The sequence below is a fragment of the Strongylocentrotus purpuratus genome, unplaced genomic scaffold, assembly GCF_000002235.5.
Source record: "Strongylocentrotus purpuratus isolate Spur 01 unplaced genomic scaffold, Spur_5.0 spur5_scaffold_18, whole genome shotgun sequence".
Taxonomy (NCBI): Eukaryota; Metazoa; Echinodermata; class Echinoidea; order Camarodonta; family Strongylocentrotidae; genus Strongylocentrotus; species Strongylocentrotus purpuratus.
The window spans coordinates 30,449,158-30,468,772 of NW_022145603.1; the positions used below are offsets into that span (position 1 = coordinate 30,449,158).

The 19,615-nt window shown below is 37.3% G+C and overlaps 1 long non-coding RNA gene across 1 annotated transcript; it reads right to left on the minus strand.

Moving 5' to 3' along the window:
• Positions 1-1,962: 1,962 nt before the first annotated feature.
• LOC115925344 lies at positions 1,963-4,592 on the minus strand. The gene is made up of 3 exons (XR_004064644.1): positions 4,351-4,592; positions 3,572-3,605; positions 1,963-2,951 (listed from the first exon to the last, which is right to left on the minus strand). It is a non-coding gene; the product is annotated as an uncharacterized LOC115925344 (long non-coding RNA).
• Between the last annotated feature and the right edge of the window lie 15,023 nt (positions 4,593-19,615).

Below are 19,615 nucleotides of genomic sequence, written 5' to 3' on the forward strand. Positions count from 1 at the left end.
ATGGATTGTTTGGCATCCATGGAAAGACACTGAGTGAATTTATTTCATAAATAATCTCAAGTACAAACAAACAAAATTATGCAATGCAAAGTGGTACACAGCGCATTCAAGTGAAACTTGTCTTGAAACATAATAATACCTCCATCATATTCTTCAAGCTTTTTTTTATGGGACGGACTCATTAAAATCACATTTCCAATTGCTATAACAGATTAATGAAGAAAGATATCGACCATTGCTTTTGGATTTCGATATCTTTTTTTTAACATAGTCATGACTCCTCAAACTCAATCACTTCCAATTCCTCTTATATGAATACATCAACTATTAATATTGATTTTAAGATCGTAATATTTTTGTAACATGGTCATGTACAATTATATTGGACTGACTCATCAAAACCGACCACATTTCCAATTTCTCTTATATGAATACATCAACTACCGGTTTTACAATTTACTTTAAGATTGTTATATTTGTGTAACATGTACAATATCGAATCACACGCCATATTAGGTTATTTGTGTGCACTCTGTCATTGAAAATTCATCTCAATTCGGCTTTGCTGCGATGCATATATTTGTAGATATAATTGTGTTATCAATTAACTACTCATCTATCTATATACAACCGAACCTTTCTTGCAAGGCCAAATATGGATATTGATCATATATTTTGTCTCCCTCGAGAAGGAAATTGTTGTAGAACCTGTCTAGAGAGGCCACTATTTATGTTTCACTTAGGTGATCTTGATTGTCAGGTTTGACTGTATGTGCGTACATGTATTTATCTACCTATTTATCTATCTAGTATCAAACTGCATGGCCTAATGGAAATCATTGACATACATTTGTAAGATACATGTATAACATTAAACAAATACTTTCATACTTTTGGTTGGTAATTTAAACACTTTATAAATCAGCTAACAACGGTTGGGATACATATAGCACTTTATTATTGTTTGTACGATCTCTTTCAAACTTTTACAGATCTGCTTTTCACATTCTTCTCTTTTGTTTTACACGAACTGGCTACAAGGTTCGATTTCCCGTTAACGAATGATATGCACTCCTCTGATATGGCCAAAGAACATTTAGAGTTTACTTGTGCATTAGTTTGAACAACTCATACATATCACAGCTCACTTTACTTGGCATTTCTTGCTTGATAAAATTATGAAAACAACTTTTCCCCTGCCTTTTGTCAATTGAGGAGGAAGTAGGCCTATTTGTCTTCTTCTGACAGATGACCAGTGTAACATTCAATAAACTTTTTGATTTTCTTCCACTGAAATAAAGATGACTATAAATATATATTATGTATATGATAAGCTAGATAAAAAAAATATGTCTCCAACCATTTTTTTTTAAAGTAATAACGTAATGTGCAATACGTTTCCTTTGTCCGTATCTTATAACACAGCGCTCAGTGGATACGTTCAAGTAATTTGTTGCGCACATTTGCCATTCATTTACATAATTGACAGAAGAAAACAAATTATTGATGTATTACACGTGTTAATAATGTACTTTTGTGTTTTAATAAATAAGACATACATGACATCATATGAGCAGCCGCAAACCAATTTGAATGTCCTATTCGGGACTCCAAGACAGAGACTTCTGGTGTGACCAGCTGTCATCAATATTCTGTTGATACCTGAACTGGTCATCGTTCGCAATCGCACAATAAATATATAGAAGAAAGTCTAAATTTCTGCTCGGAGTTCGAGAAAATACACAAAAATACAAATACAAGAAATAATGAGGCTCTGTACACAAAGAAATTGTATATATATGATTTGTAAGGCGCAACACTTGAAATTAAATGTTCAATGGGCACCAACAAAAAAGACTATATCAAATGCTAATAAAACCCTGCAACTATCATGGTATATACAAAATCGAAATAATGGGAAATTTAATAATGTTTGGAATAAGTGAATGAAATGTTTCATCTCTAAGTTTATAGAAGTGAACAGGCATTTTTTTACAAGCTGTAAAGACGGTATTTACAATATCGATAGTAAATGTGTAGTAACATTTAGAGAGCGCTTCATACAAATATTACTAAGCGCTTTAATGTATTAGCTGTAAAACAGTATCACATTATAGTATATATACAGCGTTTATGGTTCTAAGTGCTGTACAATATTATCATTACCCCACCTTTTGCCGGGCTAGCAAAAATTTGACATTCAGATTTCTTCGTACCGGGTAAACATTTCCTACACCTATAAAGAGACACATACAGATTAATGTCTTGCCAGAGGATTTTCGTGCATTGGCCCAAAAACAAAAACGTAAATCGGCCCACGGCCTCAAGCAAACATTAAACATTATGCATTACATTTCATAATCAGTTAAGATGATATAAACATCTGTCCATCCATTAACAAATAAAGAATGGCATAGAATATAACTAATATATACAGAACATGTAAAAATTGCATAGTTCCGAGAGGTAATACTGTTAAGATGAATGCAGCATTATTGTAATACAAAAGAAAGCAAGATATAATAAGAACTATACAATTTCAAAGTCCCAGCAAATTCATCAAAATATAGGCCAAAAGAAAACAAACACACCTGACTTGTATTGCATAATTGATTGACAGTTAAGTACTTGTAAGTGTTTGCATAGTAAATTAGTATTGCACTTATATGTAACGGTTGTTTGAGGTAGAATGGCAAGGATTCAAAATAGGAAATGTTAGTATTCAAATAAGTATTCCATCAGTGTGTGTGTAAGTCTTGTAAGATAAATTCTCGCTACCGCCAAATTCCGCTCTGGATGTTATTCAATAGTGCTATTGCTTTTCATCCTAAGGATTCTAAGGTGAGGAAGGTTGACGATCCGTCTTAGCTCGTCGTTTTCTTGGACGTTGTTCCAGGCTCTCATCAACTCTATCACCATCATCTTTAGCTTCATCGCTGTGGATTTGTATACTAATGATACAAAAAAAGAGAGGGAGAGAGAGAGAGAGAGGGAGAGGGAGAACGGCAGGGTGACACATAGAGAGGGAGAGAGACAAACAGAAACAGATAGAGATGGAGAGAGAACAGACAAATAACATTGAGATAATATTTTTTTGAGAGTTGGAAACATTTTAAACAAAGAGAGTGCGGGGATTGGAAAAGGAATGAGAGAGGTTTTAAAGGCCACATTATTTGAAAACATTTTAATTTTGCATACTTTACATCCATAGCAAGCTCATATCTAAAGGGAACCTGATGACTTGCAAACATGGCATACTTTCATCGAATGCAATCAAAAGCATCAAGGTAAGACAATAGGGGAGTGTGAAGAAGGTAAAGTATAATCAGGTAATGCCCTTCTGGCTCCAAACAGACAATAACAAATGTAGAAGAAATGTTGAAAAAAGCAATAGAAAGAGATGAAGGGAGAAAGGGTGAAAGCGAGAAAGTGGATGAGAGGGAGAGAGAGAGTAAGAGAGAAGGACAGGATGAGAGAGAGATGTGGGGACATATAGGATGAGAATGAGGGAGAGAGAAAGAGAGTGGGGGAGATGAGAGAAAGAGAAGTAATTGCATATTATGTTACTTACCGATGTTCAGGAATTCTTTTACCCTCAACTGGAGCTGCATTAAAAATGAGTGAAACAAAATTGGTATGATGTCCGGTTGTAAAAGAGCTTCAATTGGCAGATATAACTAGATGGATCTTCGACTACACGCAGTCGAAAATGATGCCTCCGCCATAGAGCCATTTTACAAACCAAAATAGAAGCAAGTTTTAAAATTCAAGTTTGATTGTAATCCATTAACAGGTTCTGAGAATATTGTGATTACAAGCTATTTTTCACATACATGTATGACCCATTAATCTTTGGCCTCATTACCCTAACATCTACACAGTCCATTGGCTCTGCAAGATACATACATGTCTTAAGTTTGATTGTAATCCGTCCATCAATTCTAATGATAATGCGCTCAGATGCTATTATTGCATACATAATGAGCCCCATGACCTTTGACATCTTTACCCTAAAATTTAATCAATTCATTGGCTCTGCAAGATACATACATGATCTAAGTTTGGCATGAATCCATCAATCAGTTGTTGAGATAACGCGATCACGAGAGCGGGAATTATGGACAGACGTACGGAATAAGTATGGACGGACAGACAGCCTGAAAACATAATGCCTCCGGCTACTTCGTAACGGAGGCATACAAATCATCAGATGCCATATCTTTGGTTTGTCTGTTTTTACTTTCAGCTGCCTGTGCTTGTTTGATGTGTGATGAATAATTTGTGAATATAGGAATTGTCCAAACTGACTAACATGTACATCATCTTATCAATTCACTGATTTGAACATACCTGCCTTGAGCATATTATACTTTATAGGTGGTTGCTCCAACTGAATCCTTGTCATCCCCAGCTCCAGGCTTTGAAACTGGACCTTGTCTGTCAAGGGCTCCAGAGCGTGGCTCTGGATCCTGGTTGTCAACAACCCGGGGTCTGGCTGTGGACCAAGGTTAGTACCAGCTCCTGGGAAATGGCAAGCCAGTCCTAGAGCACGCACTTTCTTCTTTTGTCTTGGAGCCTCTTCTTGCGGAGCATCTTCTTGTTCCCTAACTTGATCTGTTTTCAAGAGAACCATGTTGAATAAGTATTCCCATCAGCAATGTTATAAAGGTGCAGTACAGTAACAACAATTGAACAATAACCATAACATTCTTTATTACAAGGAAAAGACTTGTACCATTAATTACTGAATCTAACTAGATGGATCTTCGACTGCGCACATTCGAAAATGATGCCTCCGCCAAAAAGCGATTTTTAAAACCAAAACAGAAGCAAGTTTTAAGATTCAAGTTTGATTGTATTCCATAGCCTGCCATAAGGCTGCATGCACGCTACCGTTAAAGTGCTGTGTACATGCGTACATGCTGCCTTGTACATGCTTGCACGCATTCGTAATAGCAGTTATTGTTCATGCTCATTGTAATATGATACATGTGTTTCGCACGCGCTGTTCATAGAACCATAGCGTTAATCAGATTATCTCAAAATAAACTTGGCACGGTGGGATTTGGGGCTTGGCACTATGGGGATTAGCCCTGTGGAATGATTCAACATGTTCTCAGAATATCGTGATTACAAGCTATTTTTCATGTACATGTACGAGAGTCCCTGAATGATGTGTTCATATAAAGATTTATTCCGGTTCAATTTTAGGGGTTTAAATTATTTTCGATTGCTAACTTCAGCAAATACTTCCCTAACCCCTAATCCTATTTCTAAATCCTACCCCAACCCTCACCCTAGCCCTAAACCTAATCTTAAAACCTAGACTAAATCAACCTGATCCTAATCCTGGAATCTAGGCCAGATCTATGTGCTGCAGTTAGCGATCAAAAATAATCATATCCCTCACATAGTCACATTGGATTGCCGATCTAGGCAAAATATTTCCAAATTCCGAATCTGATATTCAAGTCATTTTCCTGGATATTTTATGAAAAATAAAGAACTACCCAGTTCAGGGGATCCTGGGTTTCGTTGCATAAAACTTAACTCTGCTAACATGGCTAAAAAGTCTGTAACTCTATTAATGGCAACTACGGTACCATGATAACAGGGCTAAACAGCCCAAATAAAGGTCATTGATGGTAAAGTTACCATCAATGGTATAAGTTTTTATGCAATGGGGCTCAGGTTTGTATTTTTATTTTGAACTAATATTATGAACTATTGTGGTTGATAAGTCACCAACTGAAAACAACCTTGGGTAATCTGAAGAGTTTGAGTGTAAATAAATATAGGCCCTAAAAAAAAGCCGCCCTATCCATTTTAGTAAAATCAAGAAACATGTATTTGCAGCTAGCGCACAGCGCAACACATGCACATAGCAGCGAGCTGCACGATCAGAGTTTGCTTAATTTTGAGCAGAGCGCGAGAAAACAGTCTCTCTCAAGGCGTTGATATAAAAACCTCTGGGTGTCGTGGTCGAGTGGTTTAAGGTGCTTGACTGGAGATGCGAAGGTCGAGGGTTCGAATCCCGACACGGCACTAATATCCTTTGGCAAGATATTTACCTGCACTTGCTACTCTCCACCCAGGTGTTAAATGGGTACCCGGTAGGATGCGAAAGTTCACGTGGTTGGACGAGCAAGTGTGCGCTTGTAAAATGGCAACTAGCTAGAATGGTCCCCAGGGAGTGGAGGAAAACGTGCATGCATTGTGTCCGGGTAAGCCTGAATCCGATGACCGGGATAATAATATATCGTTAAAGCGTTTAGGCACATCGTTGGATCGATGTATTGAGCGCTATATAAACACGGAATATTATTATTATTGTTCTGCGACGCATATAATAGATCACATTTATAACGCGCCTAATACATTGTTTCTAGGCGCAGTGGTGCTGTTGTCCCAGCAGCCATTAAGTAAAGCTATGTCCTTGCACTAAATAAAGCCGGGACGACAGCACCACAAGTACACAATATTTTTCAGTACACAATTACAGTATGTTACGCTATTTTACGTTACAAAATCAAAATTACAGTTTGTTACAAATAAATGAATAAATCAACTTAATCTAACTTAAATTGTGCTAAATATGACTTATTTCATAACAAATATAAGTACAACATCATTTATTTATTTGACAAGTTTAGAGAAGACAAAATTCATGGTATGTATTTTAACAGATGGGTTTTTAACATTACTTTGAAAGTGGATGTAGAAGGAGCATTTTGAATGTAGGACGGGAGGCCATTCCACAACTGGGGGGCAGCTACAGAAAGCGCTCTATCCCCGTATCTTGTTTTCACACGAGGGCCAGGAATTAGTTGAAAGTGAGAGGAAGTAGAAGCACGCAACCTGGAGGAGGGGGTTTGGATTTTACAAGACTGGAAAGGTACGTGGGGAATTCACCGTTACGGATTTTAAAGGCAAGGAGAAGAATTTTAAATTGGATACGTTGAATTACTGGCAGCCAGTGCAGATTGCGGAGGATTGGAGTAATATGTTCATAAGGTCCGGAGCGGGCAACCAGACGAGCGGCAGCATTTTGGATACGTTGAAGAGGAGCAAGGTTTGAGGGTGGCAAATTAACAAGGAGGCCATTACAGTAGTCTAAGTGGGAAGTGACAAATGCATGTATCAGTCGTTTTGTAGTGGGTTTATCTAAACAATTCCTGATTTTACAAATTTTGTGGATACCATAAAATGCAGCTTTACATACTTGCCTTATGTGAGCCTTCATATGAGAGCAGTGTCTTTGGTAACACTCATGTTTTTGGCCGATTCAGAGGTACACAATTTTGTGTCATCTAAAACAAAATCTGGCAAGGGCAAGGGTTTACGAAACGGAGATGTGGTGTGAAGTAATTGTCACTGTTAAGCTTAAGATAGTTTTTCTGTGCCCAAAATTTGACATTACTAACACACTCTTCGTGATTTGTCAAGCTAACCGACCGGTGACGGGGTTCAAGGATTACATACAACTGCGTATCGTCCGCGTATGTTACATGGTGTATGTTTCTATGTCCATTTATTACATCGCTGAGCGGACTCGTGTATAAAATAATCTCGAGCGGCCCGAGGACCGAACCCTGGGGCACGCCATGCAAAAGAGGGAAATGGTTAGATATACTTTTGTTGATTACAATTCTCTGTTCTCTATGTTCAAGGTATGATGTAAACCACTTTGAGGCTGTGCCACCAATCCCGAAAGTGTGGCAGAAGCGTTCAACCAAAGAATGATGATTGATAGTGTCAAACGCTGCTGAATAGTCTAACATTACTAAGGCTACTTCTTGACCCTTATCAACTGCCAATAGTAAATCATTGTACACTTTAAGCAGTGCAGTCTCTGTAGAGTGAAACTGCCGGTAAGCTGATTGCATGTCAGAAAATAAACAATTATCACTAAGATACGCTTTCAGTTGATTAGCTACAATACGTTTCATGATTTTAGCAACAAACATACGATTAGCTATAGGGTGATAATTCTTTAAATTATTATGATCTAAATAAGGCTTTTTCAACACCGGTGTTAATACATGAGAAGTTTTAAACGCACTTGGGACAATACCAGTACATAATGTTTGATTGATAAGCCTGGTAATAAACGGAACCACTTCATCAATAGAATCCTTGAGGAGAGTTGTTGGTATCGGATCAAGCCTGCATGACTTGAAAGGACTCTCCTTGATAGTTCTTTGTACAGTTGCCTCGGATACTACATCAAATCCATTGAAGGAGTAGTTGCAGGGAGACGAGCTGTCAGCAAGATTGCAATCACCACCTAAGGAAGAGACGATGCCTTGAACTTTCTGGTGCAAGAACTGGCCAAAGTCATTAGCTAGCTGCACATCGGATGAATGGTCAGGAAGGATATGTTCAGACGCAGGTGCAGTAAGTTTCTTCACAAATCTAAAAAGCTGCTTAGTATCACACTGTTCTATGGTTGATGTTAAGTAGTGTGACTTAGATTGCATCAGAAGTTGGTTGTAAGAGCAGCACTGATCCCGATAAAGCTGACTATGTATTTCAAGACGAGACTTCATCCATTTACGCTCAGCTCGACGACGATGCCGTTTCGCCTCTCGAACTTCATCATTGAACCAAGGGGCAGACGGTCGAAGAGAAACGGGGATTGTGCGCTCTGATGCATGTTTGTCCAAAAGTTCACGCATTAAATTACATATGGTAAAGAAGAAGAAAAAAAACGCGAACGGGACGTACGGACAACCCGAAAACATAATGCCTCCAGGTCTCACCATCATTTCTTTTTATGCATTAATCGTTAATGATATATTAATTGGGCCTATAAAAAGAGAAATAAACTGTCGTGCCTCTTTCAAATAATTCCATAAAACATACATGTACTTCTTTCCTCAGTATTATAATGTGATTTAGCTTTTTATGAGACTGTGCATTTTATATATCTCTTCACATGCTGTAATATTGAAAGCTCTCTGGTACTTTCTAAATGTTATCACTCCTCATTAATCAATATTATTTTATATAATATTAGAGTGTGATGTACAAACCTGCACCTCCTCTGCTATGTGGAAAACCCGTTCCACTGGTTGAAGGCATTTCAGGTTTCCTTGCAGACCAGTAATTCTTCAGCATCCTGGTATGCTTCTTTTCCCTAAAGTAAGGACTCTGACAAGTCAACCGTACATAGAGTTTAGAGAACAAAGGAAAGAAATAAAATGTGATTATCTGCAAACATGAGGGCAAAAGAGAGAAGGCATTGGTCACGTATTCAATCTGCCAACCTCGTACATTTTCCCATTAAATTCAATTTTGTTTCCTTATTTAAAACCCCTATATTTTGTTGTTATTATGTACATATATGACCAAGGATACCATTACAAGTGTACATGGACAGTTTGTAAACAATCACATTAACATTTTGTTAGATACATCAAAATGAACAACAGTAATGCAAGGGGGAGATGATGGACAAATCCAAACGTCAAAAACCCAACAACCTTATACGTGTGATTTATCAAACAGAAGGTGCTCTAACGCAGTTTTTCAGTATTGTTTTCTGTCCTCGTATTGTGGTCCTTGAACATTTCACCTCTTCTACCCAAATCTTATGAAATCATTGTTGCATGCTCATATATACCCCATTAAAGGTTCTATATCCCAATTGCAGCCAACATCAAATTCTGTAGAACTTTGCAGGAATTATGAATATTTCATGTATGTCCTATCTGTGAAATGTAAACGTTAGCAGTGTCCTACTTTTCAAATTATGCAAGGAAACCCATTTGCTTGCTAGACTTTACAGTCAGACACTATTGAGTGACTGGCTGGCTATTTTTCTTCTTTGGGAATAACATACATAAAATGAGCTGTAAGGGGTACATGAGCATTTGTCTACATCAATAACCCACTTCTTGTAATGGCCAAAATTAAACTGATTGAATTTTTGCGCAGCACAAAACATACAACCATTCTTCACAAGGGTCTGAACATCAGACTATTTACTAAAAAAAATCTAAATCCCAAAAGTCAAATCGACAACTAACAATCGTTATACCTCACTTAAGAAATCCAGCCATCTGATTGGTCGAAATTGCAGTCATGGTTTAACTATTCCTGTAAAATTTCCGGTAAAATTCTAGTTACCGGGAAAATAGTTCAGTCTTGGTAAAATACCCATATGTTCACATGTTAAAAACTGGTTTAAGCGATCGAGGATACCGTACGTGTGCGAAGAATTGGTCGGTATTTTTAATACGGCAATCTCGATCGTACTGAATTCCAAACAAGGCAAAAATGGCTGAAGAAACTCTCCCAAGATTTCAACTTCTTGATGATGATCAAATGCAAGACTTGCTGACAGCAAGAACGCCAAAAAGGGTACGTGAAATTCTCCATATTTTGTTTTCCAAAATAGATCTAGTAGGCCTGGGTCTAGATTCTAGTAGTAGGCCTAGTGCTAAAATCCTTCCCGTAGAGATTGCACACAGATTGCATTGACCATTGCGCATTCATTCTAAATTGGTCGATGTTTTAATTACCAGAGATTCAAACTAATATTGCTCGTGATCCTGAAGGTGATACTCAATAAGTGAGGTGTCATATGAAAGCGCAGTTTTTCTCCATATTCCCCACAGGGCCGGCTCACCCCCAAAATTGTAAAAAATATCTTGCTTAGACTAGAATCTAGATCTAGTCTACTCTCAAAGATACACTCATAACAAACAACCGTGCAGATAAACTAGAGAAAGGCCAAGGTGGTGTCATAAGTTGACTCTTTTTTTGTCGGCATATAAAAGTATTAATGACTGCTTTAATATTCGAGAAATAGTTGTTTTTATACGCTTTCGGGAAGGTTACAATTGGGCTATTGCCCTCGGCATGCCTCAGGCAATAGCACAACTGTAACCTTCCCTTGAGCGTATAAAACAACTATTTCTCTCAAAGCAGTCATTAATACTACATTATTTTCCCCCAAAGCGACATTGTCAAGCCCTTTCGTTTTGAGGGAAGTTCTAAATTAGTATTATCTTTCAAATGCCGTTGGAATTTAACCTTTTATTTTTTGGCTTTCAAATGGGACATAGTACCTTTGAAAGTTATTGCGGTATAGAAAAGCAGATCCGACGGACAGCCCCAAAGCATAATGCCTTCATATGCATCACCACCATTGGTGGCGGAGGTATAAACACAAAAAGGCGAGTACCTCTGTTTGTTTCTTCCTTCGTTTTTACGAACACTATTAATTAACGTAAGGTTACCACCAAAATAGTTACATTAATGTTACTCTTTCTTTCTCTCTGTCTCTCTCTTCATCCTATAATCTCCAAGCTAAATCACCTCGTCATGAAACCATAGGTTTGATAAATTGAACAGACTTAGGGTCAAGAAAAACTAGAAATATCGCAATCTGTATTGCCGCGCAATGCGAATGTATCCCCGGCAGTGGCAGCGATTTTGTGTCATCCCTATGTTCGAAGGAGAGACAAAGATCCCCCTCTCCCCTCCCTGAAACAAAATGATATTGTAGAGATCACCACTAGTGGCTCGGACTATTGTCACGACTAGGAGCAGCATCAGCCAAACAATATGTGTGTAGATAATGTATCTCCGTAGACAATTTGAAAGAAATCTGTCAAGAAATGTGGCAGTTAGAGCGCACCAAAGACAGCCACCAAAATATGAACTTTGACCCTAGAACAGACGGAACACAGGTGGCAGCATCACCAAACACTAAATATATGTAGATTGTACTAAGACACACCTCCATACAACATTTGGAAGTAATCTATGAAGAAATGTAGCAGCTAGAGCGCATAAAAGACATATGACCTTTGACCACATAACAAACAAAACAATGACGGCAGCATCACCCAAAGGAGTAGATGTGTAGATTGTACCAAGATACATTTCAATTCAAAATTTGAAAGAAATCCGTCATGAAATATGACCTGCAGAGCGCACACTAGACACCCACCAAAATATGACCTTTTGACCCTTTAAAATACGGGGCACTATGGGCTTTAAGATTATATGAAGATACACCTTCGTTCAAAATTTGAACAAAATCCCTTGAGAAATGAGCGCACACACGAATATGACACGCCGGACGCGGACGAAAAGAAATATCGATCAGCCAAATTTTGGGTCACAAAAAAAAAAAAAAAGTATCTTGGTGCATTTCCCCCCGGTCCCCAACTTTAACAATCCCTCTGTAGGACAATGCATTATGGGTCAAGACATGCCCACATAGAAGATTTTGTTATGTTTTTCTTCTCTTTTTCTTGGTGATTTCATCCTGGTTGTTTTTTAAATCTATAAATGGACGAGTCTGGCTTTCAAAACTCCCACACAAAATCCTTTACTTTGCTAGTTATACTACTGTGTGAAAACTGATGAAGAGCAGCAAAAGTGCTTCTACATCCATGCATGTTTCTATAATGCTTGGACACTGACTTTTCTTATTACCTGTGAGGATGCAGCCAAGGAAGCTAGTGCAGTGAAGAAATCATGTAAATATTCATCCCCTCTGATCTCTAAGTTTGTAAGGCAGGGTAGAAAGCAGAGAAACTTGGCTAGCTGCTTGGATGCCTTGATTGGCATGTCATACACGTAACTGTAATCTAGGTTGACCGTTTGGATCTGTAGGGATTGAAAATGTATTGACATCAGTCATGTTCATGCAGCATACATATCACATGTATGCATCATTTATAATGAAATCACTAGACTTATGTTGTGAATTTTATATTTTAGTTTAATTATCACAGTAATATGCACCTGGGGGGATTTTAAAGACTTTCAAGATCCAATGATCTCATGATCTTTAACCTTCATGACCTCTTACACCCGATATCTAATCAGTTCATCCTTGTAAGCTCAAACATACCCTTACAAAAATGTCCTGTGGTAATACCACAGGATTACCACAGGACTTTACCACAGGACTGTACCACATGACTTTATCACAGAATGTACCACAGGAATAGTCCTGTAGGAATGTCCCAATTTACCACAGGAATACCACAGGAATGGATTAACATGTGGTAACGGTTACCACAAAAGGGATTTGTATGTGGTACTAGATACCACATCAATACCACACAGAATTACCACATGAACACAACAATGATTCCACATGGACTACCACACATGCCAGTTACCACAAGAATATCAGACGCCAGTTACCACAGAATTACCACACGCCAGTTACCACATAAATACCACATGCCAGTTACCACAGGAATACCACACGCCAGTTTCCACAGGAATACCCACACGCAGTTACCACACGCCAGTTACCACAGGAATACCACATGCCAGTTACCACAGGAATACCACATGCCAGGTACCACAGGATTACCGCACGCCAGTTACCACATGATTGCCACATGCCAGTTACCAAAGGATTACCACACGCCAGGTACCACACGAATACCACACGCCAGTTAGTTCAGGAATGCCACACGCCAGTTACCACAGAAATACCACATGCCAGTTACCACAGGAATACCACATGCCAGGTGCCACAGGATTACCGCACGCCAGTTACCACATGATTGCCACATGCCAGTTACCACAGGAATACCACAGGATTACCACATGATAGGTACCACAGGATGACCACACGCCAGTTACCACAGGATGACCACAGGGCTACCTAGCATGCCTACCATATGCCTACTGTGAGATAAACATACAGCCAATTCCACAAGATTTTGCGATGACAAAACTAGACTTCTAACAAATAACATGCAAAACAACATTTTAGAATAAAAACCATGATATATTTTATTTATTTATTTATTTATTCATACATATTTATACAGGTACACAAGATCAGAAATAAATCTGTTTTACATATTGGACCTGGTATTAAAAGCATAGTATAACAAGTAGTAACAATGAGAATTCAGTATCCAGAATTCAAGTATAACAAAGTAAAATACAAAATAAATACAAAGTAATACAAAATATGGTAACATAACAATTCAGGTCCATAACAAAAATGATTATAAATATGAATGGTGGCTACATATTACAATATCAAGTAGCAGTTAAAAGAACAAAAATATAGTCATATTTGCAAATGCAACGTTTCAGCTTAGGGGTTGGGGTCATTACAATGGATTCGATTTTGATTGTTTGTTCAATAATTTGAAAACATCCAGAGACTGAGCATTTTGAAAGTTATTTGGTAATAGATTCCATACTTTAGCACCGGAATATTTTAAAGACTGACAATAGAGTTGAATGTTTGGTTTAGGCGGCACAACATTAAGGGAATTGGCAATACGTGTATTCAGTCCATGTCTGTCGAAATACATTTCAATCTCATTGCATAGACCGGATGGTGCAAGACCGTGGACACATTGGTACATTAGTGTAGATAGAAAATAATCACGTCGATCCTCAATTGTTTGCCAAGACAGATTTTTCATCAGATCAAGACCAGAGATATTAGTATAATCATGATTACTTGTTACATGACGAGCTGCCCTTTTTTGGAGTCTCAATAGGGGCAATTTTAATTTATTAGGACAGTTACCCCAAACTGAGACACCGTAATCAAGACAAGGTTGAATAGTAGATTTATATATCGTATTCAAATGTGTCATGTTTAAGAATTTTCCTAATTTTCCAAGGCAATAAATCTTGTATGCAACTGACTTACATAACTGTCTTAAATAATCATTCCATTTCAGGTTGTCAAGATTAATAATGCCTAAGTACCTAAAAGAATAGACTTGTTCGATGAGTTCATGGTCAATGTAAATATTTAGACATTCTGATGACTTAGTCGTAATTAACATTGTTTTGGTTTTACTTATAATTATCTTTATTCTTTGATACGGGTAATGAAAACTTTTCAACAGAAAAAGACAGATTTGGTAATTTGGTATAGAGTTCAAAATGTATGAGATCTTGTATCTTTGACTTAGGCTACTTATTGCTAGTACTACCAAGAATCTTTGGTACTACATTCCTTAGGTATTTGGTCAACAATCTTTTGAATGGAATTGGAATGTTGATGTTTTTACAGAATACAAAATGCAGGTCACAGAACAAATGGTTGTTAAAGTGAATATTTGTATAAATACACATGTATATATATTAACTATAAAGTGTTATATAGTACTAGTAGCAAGGCTATCAATGAGATGTCATGACAAACATAAACAGTCTAACAAATCATTATTGAAAAATGTAGATAAATGAATACATGTGAAGGCAAAGGAATAAGTTCACATCCATAACAATGTAAAACGTGTTAATTAATAGCACTGGCAGCTAGGTCTACCAATCAAGTGTCATACTATGTCAAACATTATATACCTCATTTTAAGATTCTTTACTAATCCTGTCTTCTGATTGGTTGAAAATGCAGTCATGTTCTTAACCATGCCCGCTAATTGAAATTCATAGTCATTTTTCCCGGCTCTACCGGTTTATATCAATTTTTCATAGCACTTTTTCCATGGCTGTGAAACGTGACGTCATTTTGCTGCGATTCCCATTTTGGTTTACGTGTTACCGTATAAGTTTCTTTTATGCGATGACCGATGGGCAATACCGTTAACGGTGTTTGAGTGCAATTCGATTTTGGTCGCTGCATTCAGGCGACGAATCTACCAATCCACGCAGCGCAGACGACCGATCGCCATTTTGTGTACTAGTCTCGATCGCAAAATACTGGGGTTTTTTGTTTCCAATTTTTTGTCAATAAAGAGGCAAAATGGAGGACACAGCTATGCCAAGATTTCAACTTATGGATGACATTCAGCTGCAAGACTTAATCGATTCTGCTGATAGCAAAAATACGAAGTAGAGGTATGCAGTAAAATACGGCATTAAAATATTTGAAGAGTTCTTGCGAAATGTCAACACGGACCTCGGAGATGTAAACAGACTTCCGAATGCAGACCTGGACAAGATCCTCCAAAAATTAGACTAGACGCACAGTCTGTGTAAATATGTTGCGAATTTGTGAATTTATAAAGTTACTGTTCATGTTCTACTGTTCTACTGGAGCACAGCTTGTTGGTGATATCATCCTGTACAAAAGTTACTGTTCGTGTAAACGTGTTTGGCATTCCCTGTTCTACTGGAGCACAGCTTGTTGGATTTCATACTGTAGACACAAGTTATTGTTGGTGTTAATATTCATGACTTCAAAGAGATGGAAACCTAAATGGGTGAGTCAACATTTTCCTTTTTTTCGGTATATAAAATATATATTGACTGCTTTTAATATTCGAGGCATAGTTGTTTCTATAGGGTCTCGGGAAACTCACAACCTGCTATGACCCCGCGGCGCAAGCGCCTTGGGGTCATAGCAGGTTGTGAATTTCCCTTGACCCTATAGAAACCACTATGCCTCTCAAAGCAGTCAATATATCCTTATTAATAGTCTTTAGATACGCTTAAATGAATATTAAACCAAAACTATAGATACATCAGTACACATCTATAAAGTGTTGCACATCTCTGGCATGAACTATACCAGCAATGAACTGTCATAGCAAAAAGTGAAGAGATATATATACATATTGTCACGTGAGTGACTTTTTTAAAATTATTTACACTGCTACCTCATCAGAAAACCACACCAGAACACAATTGTATAAAGGTATAATAAAGGTTTAATGTGATATCCCGTCGACTTCGCAGCTCATCTCTATCTCTGTCGGTGACTCCCCTGGTCGCTTGGCCAGTCTCTAGACTGCGTATAAATCCCCGTCGACTTGACAGCTTATCTCGCCCCGACGTGAAAGTCTCTCTGAAGAAAATGTTTCTGCTACTAAATAATCTACCTCGTGCATTCAACGTCTGCACCGTAGCATTGACTTGAAGGGTTCTGCCCTTTATTATACAGCCACTTCCCTTTACCCTTTCTTTTCCAGGTCCTTAACATTCAAAACCTCCTGGGTATGCAAGCTATTTCTATTTCTCCCTACATTCAATAGCCAACCCAAAATCAAGCATATCCAAATACCATATACTGTATGTCTTAGATGCAAATGTATGCAATAATGTATCTTACGCTTGGCTACCTCTATCTGACCTTATGGGTAGTACATTTCCCTTCTCGCCTGGAAAAAATTCCTTTCATGACAATATCCCCCACCTTAAGATATAACTAAGGGTACACGATTATATCACAAAATCAATATTTTTTTAGTTAGATTTTATTTCTTTTCTTTCTTTTGTTCATTATACCTTTATACTTTTGTGTTCTGGTGTGGTTTCTAATAAGGTAGCAGTTTTAAATAATTAAAAAAAGTCACTCACGTGACACATATATAAATATCTTCACACACAGATATAGGATATATATAATATTTAATTACGCTGTAAGGTAATTCAATGTGTGTTCGTTGAGATTGCCTTGGTAACAAGCTGTGTATTGAAGATTTATTGCTCAGATTCATTCCAACCGAACACAGGGTTAATTGTGGCAAGGCGAGGCGACCTGGAAGTACTTGCTGAATGTTTGTTGGTCGGCATAATTTGCATAATTTTGAAATGCTTTCCATTATAGGAATCCCGTACAGATGAACATTTACCCAGTATGGGTCTACACTCTCACTCATGTCTTCCATTTCCTTGACGTGTGTTAGACAGTTCAGTCTTACAAATTAAGACTGCATGTCTGCATGTACACTAGAAGACAAGCCTGCCAGTGCCACACAGTCCTCGTTGATGACTTTCCAGCAGCCGAAGATACCCTGACAAATAAAAAATAAATAGAAGATTAAAGGTAAAGACCAGTATTGGTAACGCCCCAATTTCAAAAAATGAAATGGAAGCTCTCATTACCAATCATGTGAAAGAATATGTTTTGACTAATACATGATGATAAAAAATTTGACGGGAAACCGCCTACTAATTCATATATTTGGTAAATTTATCTCTCTCATGGTCGTGTGAGAGAGATAGGGTAGTCCCATATACATCTTTCTGTGTATAGTGCTTGTAACTTTACGAAGAATGGGCCAAATTTCTTATCATTTTGATGATTCCAGAACCTTGCAGATGCTAGATGCTAGATGATCAACCTTTTCTGATCGATTCCACAACGTTTCTTTCACAATGCAATCGCATGACCATTACTGGTCTTTACCTTTAAGCACGTTGTAGTATTCTATTATGCTCTCAAATCAAATCTCGCGAAAATTAAGAGTTGAACATGGAATACACTGTACAGATGAAATTCATCTAAAAAATATAACTACTTGCATCCTTCACGAATTCAGTTGAGATGTCCGACTGATACGTATATGTATGAATTAAGAAGAGCTACTTTCCAACTATGGTCATGGGACCAATCTCCACATACATGCACCTGCATGTGCATGTGTATGTCTGCACAACCATTTAAATTCGCAATTGTGACGGGGAAACAAATCACAACACACAACAAATGTATGATTCTCTAAGAATCAACTTTCCCATTCAATTTATTTTAAAAGTCTGCAAGAAAATGTTACATTTAGGATGATTTATTGGCTTTTGAAATTTCTACCTGTAACAAAATTGCAAATCATTCAAAATAGGTGCAAATCCGGTGTAAAATGGAGATGGTATTGCTACATGCGTTCACTTGTCTTTACCATTTGGCCAGCACGAGCATGAGGCGGTAATTAACCAGGCATTATTTAGTTGTACGGTATAGATTTCTAAATTCTAGTCTAGACCTCGATTCTACTTTGCTTTTAAAAATAGTTGTGAACTACAAAATATGCAAGTACAACTGTACTACTACTTGTAATCCCATTCTCTAATTATATTCATGTTTGATTTTACGATCTTCATTACAAGCGATCGGTTTTCAATTTTTCATGAAGATTGCAAATGTTCTAATTAGTACAGAAAGCAAACACAATTATGTATTGAATTATGTATAATATTATTACTCACCTCCTGGACAAAATGATCATCTTTAAAGTAGCAGCTAGTAGCAGTCCAGAGCAGTTTTCTGCAGACCGACTAGGCCTATAATATTTCTCCACACATATGTGCCAGTGTGGGACTACAGTCTGAGCTATGTATTCAACTTGGTAAACTCTGCTTCGATATCCTCTCCCATTTTGTTAAATTCTTGCTCTGGAATACTCTTCAAATTCTTCTTTTCTGGTATAAATCTAATCTTTTCCCCCATACTCTGGGTTTTAAAGGAAGACAAATCTGGCAAAATGGCAAAGTAATGGTTGAAATGCACTGTTGGAGCCGGTTGTAATTATTTGAAATCGAAAATACAGATTTCGCTTTCTACCACTAGGTGGCAACAAACATACATATGATACAACAGACAAGCAAAATAATTGTATTTATTTGGGGGGAAATTGTTACAATTCTATCTTATAGGATCAGTTCAAGGTCATTAAAACAAAAGAGTAGTTAGCAAATTCTTTTGCTAATTAAATACCTATTTACCTGAAATATTCAAATTAAAATAGACAGATAAACAAATTCTTAATTCTTGATTAAGTTTTCGTAGAGAGTTGAGTTCTGAAAAGAGCCAGTAATTTGTCCGAATCATGTTTGAACCTATTTGTATTTACACAAAAAGACTTATAACAATATTGATTTTTGGAATTTCTTTTAATTACTTCAAATTAATTCATTT